Source organism: Arachis ipaensis, chromosome B10 (assembly GCF_059453495.1).
Source record: "Arachis ipaensis isolate K30076 ecotype BB chromosome B10, ASM5945349v1, whole genome shotgun sequence".
Lineage (NCBI taxonomy): Eukaryota > Viridiplantae > Streptophyta > Magnoliopsida > Fabales > Fabaceae > Arachis > Arachis ipaensis.
Window position 1 is genome coordinate 50,127,786 of NC_142435.1, and position 12,915 is coordinate 50,140,700.

Genomic DNA, 12,915 nt, shown 5'->3' on the forward strand with positions numbered 1-12,915 from the left:
TTAATAGGCAAGTAACAACTTAAAAATTTTTGAAGTAAATCTTGAATTGAAGCAAGGATTTTTGAAAATGGTAAAAATAAATATAAAATGGAAAGAAATTGATTTTGAAAGAGATATGATTGAAAAGATATGATTTGAAAAAGATTTGATTTTGAAAAATTATGAAAACTTGAAAAAAAATGTGAATTAAAAACAAAATCTTCCCTCTAGTGTCATCCTGGCGTTAAACGCCCAGAGTGGTGCCCATTCTGGCGTTTAACGCCCAAATCTCTACCTTTTTGGGCGTTAAACGCCCAGCCATGTACCCTGGCTGGCGTTTAAACGCCAGTTTTCCTTCTTCACTGGGCGTTTTGAACGCCCAGCTTTTTCTGTTTGATTCCTCTGCTGAATGTTCTGAATCTTCAATTCTCTGTATTATTGACTTGAAAAGACACAACTTTGAAAATATTTTTGAATTTTTAATGATGAAAAATAACAAAAAATGCAACTAAGATCAAATGAACAATGCATGCAGGACACCAAACTTAAAAATTTTCATATAGGGGACACTAACAAATTGAGATTGCATATGAGAAACAACAAAACACACAAAACAAGAGAATTTAAAGATCAGAGTAATGAAATCATCAAGAACAACTTGAAGATCAATGAAGAACAATATGTATAAATTTTCAAAAATTAGAAGGATAAAGACATGCAATTGACACCAAACTTAAAATTAGACAATAGACTCAAACAAGAAACATAAAATATTTTTGGTTTTATGATTTTAAAATTTTTTTGTATTTTTTTTCGAAATTTATATAGAAAAGAAAATAAAGAGAATCAAAACTTTTAATAAGAATTCCAGGAATCATGCAATGTTAGTCTAAAGCTTCAGTCTAAAAAGATTAGACATGTTTGGCCAAGCTTCAGCAGGACATTACATTCAATAGCTAAATTGATGAGAATCAATCAGCCTTTGTGATGATAAGAACATCACCTTGAAACTCTAGAATTCATTCTTAAAAATTCTGAAGAAAAGATACCTAATCTAAGCAACAAGATGAACCGTCAGTTGTCCAAACTCGAACAATCCCCAGCAACGGCGCCAAAAACTTGGTGCACGAAATTGTGATCATCAACAATGGTGCCAAAGACTTGGAGCTCTCAAACGTGAATCACACTTTGTCACAATTTCGCACAACTAACCAGCAAGTGCACTGGGTCGTCCAAGTAATAAACCTTATGTGAGTAAGGGTCAATCCCACAGAGATTGTCGGCATGAAGTAAGCTATGGTCATCTTGTAAATCTCATTCAGGCAGATTCAAATGGTGATGGAGGATTGATAATTAAAAGATGAATAAAACATAAAATAAGGATAGAGGTACTTATGTAATTCATTGGTGGATTTCAGATAAGCGTATGAAGATGCTTTGTTCCCCTTGAACCTCTGCTTTCCTATTGCCTTCTTCCAATCATTCATACTCCTTTCCATGGCAAGCTTTATGTTGGGCATCACCGTTGTCAATGGCTACATCCCGTCCTCTCAGTGAAAATGGTCCTGATGCTCTGTCACAACATCGGCTAATCAGCTGTCGGTTCTCGATCATGTCGGAATAGGATCCATTGATCCTTTTGCGTCTGTCACACGCCCCACAATTGCGAGTTTGAAGCTCGTCACAGTCATCCCTTCCCAGATCCTACTCAGAATACCACAGACAAGGTTTAGACGTTCTGGATCTCAGGAATGGCCGCCAATAATTCTAGCCTATACCACGAAGGTTCCAATCTTAGATCAGAAACCCAAGAGATACGCATTCAAGCCATTGCTAGTAGAACAGAGGTGGTTGTCAGGCACATGTTCATAGGTGAGAATGATGATGTGTCACGGATCATCACATTCATCAAGTTGAAGAACGAATGAATATCTTGGAGAAGAAATAGACTTGAGTTGAATAGAAAAACAATAGTACTTGTATTAATTCATGAAGAACAGCAGAGCTCCACACCTTAATCTATGGTGTGTAGAAACTCCACCGTTGAGAATACATAAGAACAAGGTCTAGGCATGGCCGAATGGCCAGCCTGCCAAAACATGATCAAGAGATCAAAAGATGATCAAAAGAATCAAAGTATGAAAATACAATAGCAAAAGGTCCTATTTATAGAAAACTAGTAGCCTAGGGTTTACAGAAATCAGTAATTAATGCAGAAATCTTCTTCCGGGCCCACTTGGTGTGTGCTTGGGCTGAGCATTGAAGCTTCCATGTGTAGAGACTTTTTTTGGAGTTAAACGCCAGCTTTTGTGCCAGTTTGGGCGTTTAACTCCAGCTTTTGTGCCAGTTTTGGAGTTAAACGCCAAAATTCTTGAGCTGACTTGGAATGCCTGTTTGGGCCATCAAATCTCGAGCAAAGTATAGACTATTATATATTTCTGAAAAGCCCAGGATGTCTACTTTCCAACGCAATTGAGAGCGCGCCAATTGAGCTTCTGCAGCTCCAGAAAATTCACTTTGAGTGCAGGGAAGTCAGAATCCAACAGCATCTGCAGTCCTTTTTCAGTCTCTGAATCAGATTTTTGCTCAGGTCCCTCAATTTCAGCCAGAAAATACCTAAAATTACAGAAAAACACACAAACTCATAGTAAAGTCCAGAAAAGTGAATTTTAAATAAAAACTAATAAGAATATAATAAAAACTAATTAAAATATACTAAAAACATACTAAAAATAATGCCAAAAAGCGTATAAATTATCCGCTCATCAGAGATATTGATGGAGAATATGATCAAGCATCAAGAATTGGCCGACAGGAACCATGAAGCTTCAATGAGGAATTTGAAAAGGCAGATTGACCAAGCAAGCAGTGGCTGAAAGAGAACCTAATACACTACCAAGTGACACCATTCCCAATCCCAAAGAAGAATGCAAATCAATCCAATTAAGGAGTGGAAGAACCTTGGTAAATGACAAAGAAGCCACCAAGAAGCCAACAGAGGATGACAAGACCAGCAGTAAAGAGCAAGTGACAATTGAAGAAAAGAACCAAGAGAAGCTCAAGGAGAAAGAGGAACAACCACAAGCTTCAAGGAAGGAAAATGGAGTCAAAGAGGAACAGTCACAAGAACAGAAGACAATGGTGAAGACTCACATCCCTCCTTTGCCATATCCTCAAAGGTTCAACAGAGAGCTTAAAGACCAACAGTTCCCCAAGTTCCTAGAAGTTTTTAAGAAGCTGGAAATTAATATTCCACTTGCTGAAGTATTGGAACAAATGCCTCTATATGCAAAATTCCTCAAAGAGCTCATCAATAAGAAAAGGAGCTGGAATGAGAAGGAGACAATAATCTTAACCTAAGAATGAAGTGCTATCATCCAAAGAGGTCTTCCACCAAAGCTCAAAGATCCAGGGAGCTTCATCCTATCTTGCACTATAGGCAACAGAACATTGAACAAAGCCCTCTGTGATCTAGGAGCCAGCATCAACTTGATGTCTCTCTCATTAATGAAGCATCTTGCAATAGAGGAACTCAGGCCAACCAGAATGTCACTTCAAATGGCTGACAAATCGCTCAAAATACCTAATAGAGTTGTGGAGAATTTGTTAGTGAAAGTAGGAGAATTCATATTTCCTGTTGATTTTGTCATTTTGGACATGGAGGAAGAAGGACACAACTCAATCATCCTAGAGAGGCCCTTTCTAGCCATAGCAAGGGCTAGAATTGATGTAGAAAAAGGAGAAATGACACTCAGGGTGCATGATGAAAAGATGATCATCAATGTCTTTAAAACCATGCAATATCCCCCTGAGAAAGAAGAGCATATGAGAGTAGAAATGGTGGAAGAAGTAGAGAAAGGGTTATTTGAGACCAATGGCCAAGAGGAACAAGAAGTGGGAACAGAAGTGGAACAAGATTTCTTAGAAGAGGAAGTGGTAGAAATCTCCTCTGAAGACAAGACAGATGGGAAGCCAAAATAAGAGTTAAAGCCCCTCCCCCCTCATCTCAAGTATGTATTTCTTGGGGAAGCAGAGGCCTTGCCAGTGATCATAAACTCCTCTCTGAACATAGAAGAAGAAACAAAGCTGATTAAAGTGTTGAAAGCTCACAAGACAGCCTTGGGTTGGACGATTGATGATATCAAGGGCATAAGCCCTGCCATCTGTATGCACAAAATTCTATTGGAGGAAGATTCAAGGCCTGTAGTTCAACCCCAAAGAAGGCTTAACCCAACTATGAAGGAGGTGGTTCAAAAAGAAGTGATAAAGCTATGGAATGTTGGGATAATCTTTCCAATCTCTGACAGCTCATGGGTGAGTCCGGTTCAAGTTGTGCCAAAGAAGGGAGGAATGACAGTCATTTTCAATGAGAAGAATGAGTTAATTCCCACCAGGACAGTGACTGGGTGGAGGATGTGCATAGATTATAGAAGACTGAATGATGCTACAAGGAAAGATCATTTTCCTCTCCCATTGATCGACCAGATGCTGGAAAGATTGGCTGGCCATGCCTATTATTGCTTCCTGGATAGGTATTCTGGGTACAATTAAATAGTGGTGGATCCCAATGATCAAGAAAAGACTTCCTTCACCTGCCCATTTGGAGTCTTTGCTTACAGAAGGATGCCCTTTGGACTGTGCAATTCCCCTGCAACTTTTCAAAGGTGTATGCTTTCTATATTTTCTGACATGGTGGAGAAATTCTTAGAAGTCTTCATGGATGATTTTTCTGTCTTTGGCAATTCATTTAACACTTGCCTGCATCATTTAACTCTTGTTTTGAAAAGATGCCAAGAAACTAATCTGGTGTTGAATTGGGAGAAATGCCATTTTATGGTTCCTGAAGGGATAGTTCTTGGGCATAAGATTTCAAGCAAAGGTATAGAAGTTGACAAAGCAAAAATAGAAATCATTGAAAAGCTTCCTATACCTGTTAATGTGAAAGTAGTGAAAAGTTTTATTGGACATGCTGGTTTTTACAGGAGATTTATCAAAAATTTTTCAAAAATAGCAAAACCACTAAGCAATTTGCTAGTGATTGATAATCCTTTCATCTTTGATGACAATTGCAAGCATGCCTTTGAAACTTTAAAAAGAAAACTCATTAGAGCACCCATTATCACACCCCCAGATTGGGAATTACCTTTTAAACTTATATGTGATGCAAGTGACTTTGCAATTAGTGCTGTATTGGGGCAGAAGAAAGACAAACTGCATCATGTTATATACTATGCTAGCAAGGTGCTGAATGAAGCACAGAAAAATTATACCACCACTGAGAAAGAGCTCTTGGCAATTGTATATGCATTTGATAAATTTAGACAATACTTGATTGGTTCAAAGTTTATAGTATATACTGATCATGCTGCTCTCAAGTATCTCATGTCTAAATAAGATTCAAGGCCAAGGCTTATTAGGTGGGTGTTGCTGTTACAAGAATTTGACATTGAAGTAAGAGATAGGAAAGGGAATGAAAACCATGTAGCAGACCATTTGTCAAGAATATCACAAGAAGCTAATCAAGCTCCACATTCAGTGAATGAAAGCTTTCCAGATGAACACCTCTTACAAATCCAACAAGCTCCCTGGTTTGCAGACATTGTAAACTACAAGGTTGGAAGGAAGATTCCCCAAGAATTCACCAAGCAACAAGTGAAGAAGCTGCTCAATGAGGCCAAGAAATTCTTATGGGATGAATCATTCTTATTCAAGAGGTGTCCAGATGGAATGATTAGGAAATTTGTTCCTGAGAGTGAGATGAGAGACATACTATGGCATTGTCATGGTTCAGCTTATGGTGGACATTATATACCAGAAAGAACAGCAGCTAAAGTACTTCAAAGTAGATTTTATTGGCCAACCATCTTCAAGGATGCTAGAGAGTTTGTTCAGCAATGCAATGAGTGCCAACGAGCTGGAGGATTAACAAGAAGGAATGAGATGCCTCAAAACTACATCTTGGAGGTGGAACTCTTTGATCTTTAGGGAATAGATTTTATGGGCCCCTTTCCACCCTCATATTCTTTCAAATACATACTTGTGGCAGTAGAGTATGTCTCAAAGTGGGTGGAAGCCATAGCAACAATCACATGTGATGCACAAATTGTCCTTCAATTTCTTAAGAAGCACATTTTTACTAGATATGGAGTGCCTAAGGGTCTTGTCAGTGATGGTGGTAGTCATTTTTGCAACAAACAGATGGAGAAACTACTTCACAAATATGGAGTGATGCATAAAGTAGCTACACCGTATCATCCACAGACCAATGGCCAAGCAGAGCTTGCAAATAGGGAGTTGAAGAGGATTTTGGAGAAAACAGTAGGGAGCACAAGAAAGGATTGGGCCAGAAAATTAGAAGATGCTCTCTGGGCATATAGAACAGCATTCAAAACTCCTATTAGAAAGTCTCCTTTTCAGTTGTTATATGGCAAATCTTGTCACCTTCCTATAGAGCTTGACCATAAAGCTTTCTGGGCCACTAAACTCCTCAACCTTGATTCTCAGGCAGCAGGAGAGAAGAGGCTATTACAATTAAATGAGTTGGATGAGTTTAGACTTGAAGCCTACGAAAATGCTAAGATATACAAGAAAAAAGCCAAGAGATGGCATGACAAAAGAATCTCAAAGAAGGAGTTCAAACCAGAACAGCAAGTACTCTTGTATAACTCCAGGCTCAAAGTTTTCCCTGGCAAACTCAAGTCCAAATGGACTAGTCCCTACTTGGTGACAAAGGTTCTACCTTATGGAAGCCTTGAACTCCTAGATGAAGCAACAAAGAGCAATTTCACAGCAAATGGTCAAAGGGCAAAGCATCACTTGGGAGGCCATTGGGACAAAGAGAAGGAGATTCAGAAATTAAGCTGAGCAAGAATGAAGGATGTCAAGCTAGTGACATTAAAAGAGCGCTTGTTGGGAGGCAACCCAACCAAAGGTAGTTTTCTTTTCCAAAACTATTTCAATAAAAAGGTTAAGTAGATTTATCTATATTGCAAGGAGCTAAGTTTGGTGTTACATACCAAAATAATTCAAGAGTGAATGAAGGATGCTAAGTTTGGTGCTTGGTGCACAAAATTGTGATTCACACTTTTCACAACTCTGCACAACTAACCAGCAAGTGCACTGGGTCGTCCAAGTAATACCTTACGTGAGTAAGGGTTGATCCCACGGAGATTGTTGGCTTGAAGCAAGCTATGGTCATCTTGTAAATCTTAGTCAGGCGGATTCAAATGGTTATGAGGTTTTGATAATTAAAAGATAAATAAAACATAAAATAAAGATAAAGTTACTTATGTAATTCACTGGTGGGAATTTCAGATAAGCGTTTGGAGATGCTTTATTGCTTCTGAACCTCTGCTTTCCTATTGCCTTCCTCCAACCATGTGTGCTCCCTTCCATGGCAAGCTGTATGATTCTCTCGGATGAAAAATACCAGGTACGATCCCTGTACGGCGAATCAACTGTCAGATTTCTCGTCTCAGATGAAAAATACCATGTACAGCTACCGCACGGCTAATCATCTGTCGGTTCCCGCTAGCGTCGGAATAGGACCTCTCTATCCTTTTGCACACTGTCACTGTGCCCAACATTCGCAGGTTTGAAGCTCGTCACAGTCATCCCTTCCTAGATCCTACTCGGAATACCACAGATAAGGTTTAGACTTTCCAGATCTCAGGAATGCTGCCAATGGTTCTAGCCTATACCACGAAGGTTCTAATCTCAAATTCAGATGCTCTGTTGCCAGGAGAGACGATGTGAATCGTTGATTAGAAACCCAAGAGAATATACTCCGGCTGTCGTCCAATGACTATGTTGAACATCATGTAGACCGCTTGTGGTTGTCAGGCATGCGGATCTTGGCAAAGCGAGTAACGAAGATAGTGGGTGATTGTCACGGGTCACCCCTTCATTCTGACTTAACTGAATTAAGTACAAGAGTATATCTTGGAGAAGAAGCAGGCATGAATTGAAAGAAAAACAATAGTACTTCTATTAATTCTTGAAGAACAGCAGAGCTCCTCACCTTAATCTATGAGGTGTAGAAACTCCATCGTAGAAAATACATAAGTGAAAATAGTCTAGGCATGGCCGTGAGGCCAGCCTCCAAAGGAGGTTCCAAAGTGTCAAAGTTACATATGATGATCAAAAGATATATAATAAATCTCTAAAAGTAGCTTTTATACTAAACTAGTAACCTAGGTTTACAGAAAATGAATAACTAAGTGCAGATAGTGCAGAAATCTACTTCCGGGGCCCACTTGGTGTGTTCTTGGGCTGAGAATTGAAGCTTTCACGTGCATAGACTGTTCTTGGAGTGAAACACCAGCTTGGGTGCCAGTTTGGGCGTTTAACTCCAATTTTGGTGCCAGTTCTGGCGTTTTACGCCAGAAAGTTTTAGGCTGGCTTTGAACGCCAGTTTGGGCCATCAAATCTCGGGCAAAGTATAGACAATTATATATTACTGGAAAGCCCAAGATGTCTACTTTCCAACACAATTGAGAGCGTGCCATTGGGCTTCTGTAGCTCCAGAAAATCTACTTCGATTGCAGGAGGGCAGAATCCAACAGCATCTGTAGTCCTTTTTCAGCCTCTGAATCAGATTTTTGCTCAGGTCCCTCAATTTCAGCCAGAAAATACCTGAAATCACAGAAAAACACATAAACTCATAGTAAAGTCCAGAAATGTGAATTTTGAATAAAAACTAATGAAAACATAATAAAAAGTGACTAAAACATACTAAAAACTATGTAAAAATAATGCCAAAAAGGGTATAAATTATCTGCTCATCACAACACCAAACTTAAATTGTTGCTTGTCCCCAAGCAACTAAAATCAAAATAGGATAAAAAGAAGAGAAATTACAATAAATCTCAAATATCAATGATGCTCAGTTCCAATTAGATGAGCGGGGCTAGTGGCTTTTTGCTTCTGAATAGTTTTGGCATCTCACTATATCCTTTGAAGTTCAGAATGATTGGCATCCATAGGAACTCATAATTTAGATAGTGTTATTGATTCTCCTAGTTCAGTATGTTGATTCTTGAACACATCTACTTTATGAGTCTTGGTCGTGACCCTAAGCATTTTGTTTTCTAGTATTACCACCGAATACATAAATGCCACAGACACATAACTAGGTGAACCTTTTCAGATTGTGACTCAGCTTTGCTAGAGTCCCCAGTTAGAGGTGCCCAGTGCTCTTAAGCACACTCTTTTTTCTTTGGACCATGACTTTAACCGCTCAGTCTCAAGCTTTTCACTTGACACCTTCACGCCACAAGCACATGGTTAGGGACAGCTTGATTTAGCCGCTTAGGCCAGGATTTTATTCCTTTGGGCCCTTCTATCCATTAATGCTCAAAGTCTTGGATCCTTTTTACCCTTGCATTTTGGTTTAAAGGGCTACTGGCTTTTTCTGCTTGCTTTTTCTTTTTTTTTTTGCCATTTTTTTTCGCAAGCTTTGTGTTTCACTGCTTTTTCTTGCTTCAAGAATCAATTTTATGATTTTTCAGATCATCAATATTTCTCTTTTTTCATTATTCTTTCAAGAGACAACAATTTTAACATTCATAAACAACAATATCAAAAATATGTACTGTTCAAGCATTCATTCAAAAAACAAAAAGTATTGCCACCACATCAAAATAATTAGATTATTTTCAAGATATAATTCAAAATTCATGTACTTCTTTTTCTTTTTCAGAAAATATTTTTCATTTAAGAAAGGTGAAGGATTCATAGGACATTCATAGCTTTAAGACATAGACACTAAACACTAATGATCATGTAATAAATACACAAACATAGATAAAACATAAAGCATAGAAATCGAAAAACAGAAAAATAAGAACAAGGAAATTAAAGAACGGGTCCACCTCAGTGTTGGCGGCTAGTTCTTCCTCTTGAAGATCTTATGGAGTGCTTTAGCTCCTCAATATCTCTTCCTTGCCTTTGTTGCTCCTCTCTCATAGCCTTTTGGTCCTCTCTAATTTCATTGAGGGTAATGGAGTGCTCTTGGTGCTCCATTCTTAATTGCTCCATGTTAGAACTCAAATCTCCTAAAGAGGTGTTGTGTTGCTCCCAATAGTTATGTGGAGGAAAGTGCATCCCTTGAGGCATCTCAGGGATTTCATGATGAGGAATTTCCTCATGCTCTTGTTGAGGTCCATGAGTGGGCTCTCTTATTTGCTCCATCCTCTTCTTAGTGATGGGCTTGTCCCCTTCAATGAGGATATCTTCCTCTATGACAACTCCAGCTGAATTACATAGGTGACAGATGAGATGAGGAAAGGCTAACCTTGCCAAAGGGGAAGGCTTGTCAGCCACCTTGTATAGTTCTAGAGATATGATCTCATGAACTTCTACTTCCTCTCTAATCATGATACTATGGATCATGATAGCCCGGTCCACAGTAACTTCAGACCGGTTGATAGTAGGAATGATAGAGTGTTGGATGAACTCCAACCATCCCCTAGCCACGGGTTTGAGGTCAGGCCTTCTCAATTGAACCGGCTTGCCTCTTGAGTCTCTCTTCCATTGAGCTCCTTCCACACAGATGTCCATGAGGACTTGGTCCAACCTTTGATCAAAGTTGACTCTTCTAGTGAAAGGATGAGGATCTCCTCTCATTATTGACAAGTTGAATGCCAACCTCACAGTTTTTAGACTGAAATCCAAGTATTTTGCCCGAACCATTATGAGCCAAATCTTTGGGTTTGGGTTCACACTTTGATCATGGTTCTTAGTGATTCATGCATTAGCATAGAACTCTTGAACCATTAAAATTCTATCTTGTTGGATGGGGTTGGTGAGAGTTTCCCAACCTCTTCTTTGAATCCCACATCGGATCTCCGGATATTCACTCTTTTTGAGCATGAAGGGGACTTTGGGGATCACCTTTTTCTTGGCCACAACTTCATAGAAGTGGTCTTGATGCACTTTTGAGATGAATCTCTCCATCTCTCATGACTCGAAGGTGGAAGCAATTTCCTTCCCTTTCCTCTTTCTAGAGGTTTCTCCGGCCTTAGATACCATTAATGGTTATGGAAAAACAAAAAGCAGAGCTTTTTCTACACCAAACTTAGAAGGTTTGCTCGTCCTCGAGCAAAAGAAGAAAGAAATGAGGAGAAGAAGAAGAAGAAATAGAGGAGATGGATGGGGGGAGTAGATTCGGCCAAAGGGGTATGAGTGTCTATGATGTGTGAATTTGAAGGTGGTAAGGAGGGGTATTTATAGGGTGAGAGGGAGATGGAATTCGTGTAAGAGGGGGTTGGGTTTAGGAGGGAAATTGTTTGACTTTAAATGGTGAGGTAGGTGAATTTTATGATGGATGGATGTGAGTGGTGAAGAGATTATGGGGAAGAGGGTAGGATTTGATAGGTGAATGGTGTTTGGAGAAGAGGTATTGAGGGGATTGGTCAAGGGTGTTTGGGGAAGAGTGTTATGGAAAGGTGTGAAGAGGAAAGAAGAAGAGGTTGGGTAGTAGGGATCTTGTGGGGTCCACAGATCCTGAAGTGTCAAGGAATTCTGCTCCCTGGACCTTACTATGAGTTTGTATGTTTTTCTGTGATTTCAGGTATTTTCTGGCAGAAATTGAGGGAGCTGAGCAAAAATCTGATTCAGGCTGAAAAAGGACTGCAGATGCTGTTGGATTCTGACCTCCCTGCACTCGAAATGGATTTTCTAGAGCTACAGAAGTCCAAATGGCGCGCTCTCAATTGCGTTGGAAATTATACATCCAGGGCTTTCCAGCAATATATAATAGTCCATACTTTACTCAAGGATAAATGAATAAACTGGCTTTCAAAGCCAGTTCCATGTTGCATTCTGGCGTTAAACGCCAGAAACAGGTTACAAGTTGGAGTTAAACGCCCAAAACAGGTTACAACCTAGCGTTTAACTCTAGAAACAGCCTAGGCATGTGTAAATCTCAAGTCTCAGCCCCAGCACACACCAAGTGGGCCCAGAAGTGGATTTCTGCACTATCTATCATAGCTTATTCATTTTCTGTAAACCTAGGTTACTAGTTTAGTATTTAAACAACTTTTAGAGATTTATTTTGTACCTCATGACATTTTAGATCCGAACTTTGTACTCTTTGACGGCAAGAGTCTCTAAACTCCATTTATGGGGGTGAGGAGCTTTGCTGTGTCTCGATGACTTAATGCAATTATTTTTGTTTTCTATTCAAACACGCTTGTTTCTATCTAAGATGTTCATTCGCACTTCAATATGATGGATGTGATGACCCGTGACATTCATTACCATTCTCAACCTATGAACGCGTGACTGACAACCACCTCCGTTCTACCTTCGATTGAATGAGTATCTCTTGGATTCCTTAATCAGAATCTTCGTGGTATAAGCTAGAATCCATTGGCAGCATTCTTGAGAATCCGGAAAGTCTAAACCTTGTCTGTGGTATTCCGAGTAGGACTCAGGGATTGAATGACTGTGACGAGCTTCAAACTCACAAGGGTTGGGCGTAGTGACAGACGCAAAAGGATCAATGGATCCTATTCCAGCATGAGTGAGAACCGACAGATGATTAGCCGTGCGGTGACAGCGCACTTGGACCATTTTCATTGAGAGGACGGATGGTAGCCATTGACAACGGTGATCCACCAACACACAGCTTGCCATAGGAGGAACCTTGCGTGCGTGAAGAAGAAGACAGGGGGAAAGCAGACATTCAGAAGACAAAGCATCTCCAAAACTCCAACATATTCTCCATTACTGCATAACAAGTATTTATTTCATGCTCTTTTATTTTTCGCAATTCAGACTGATAATCATAATTAATCTCCTGACTAAGATTTACAAGATAACCATAGATTGCTTCAAGCCAACAATCTCTGTGGGATCAACCCTTACTCACGTAAGGTATTACTTGGACGACCCAGTGCGCTTGCTGATTAGTGGTACGGAGTTGTGAAAAGT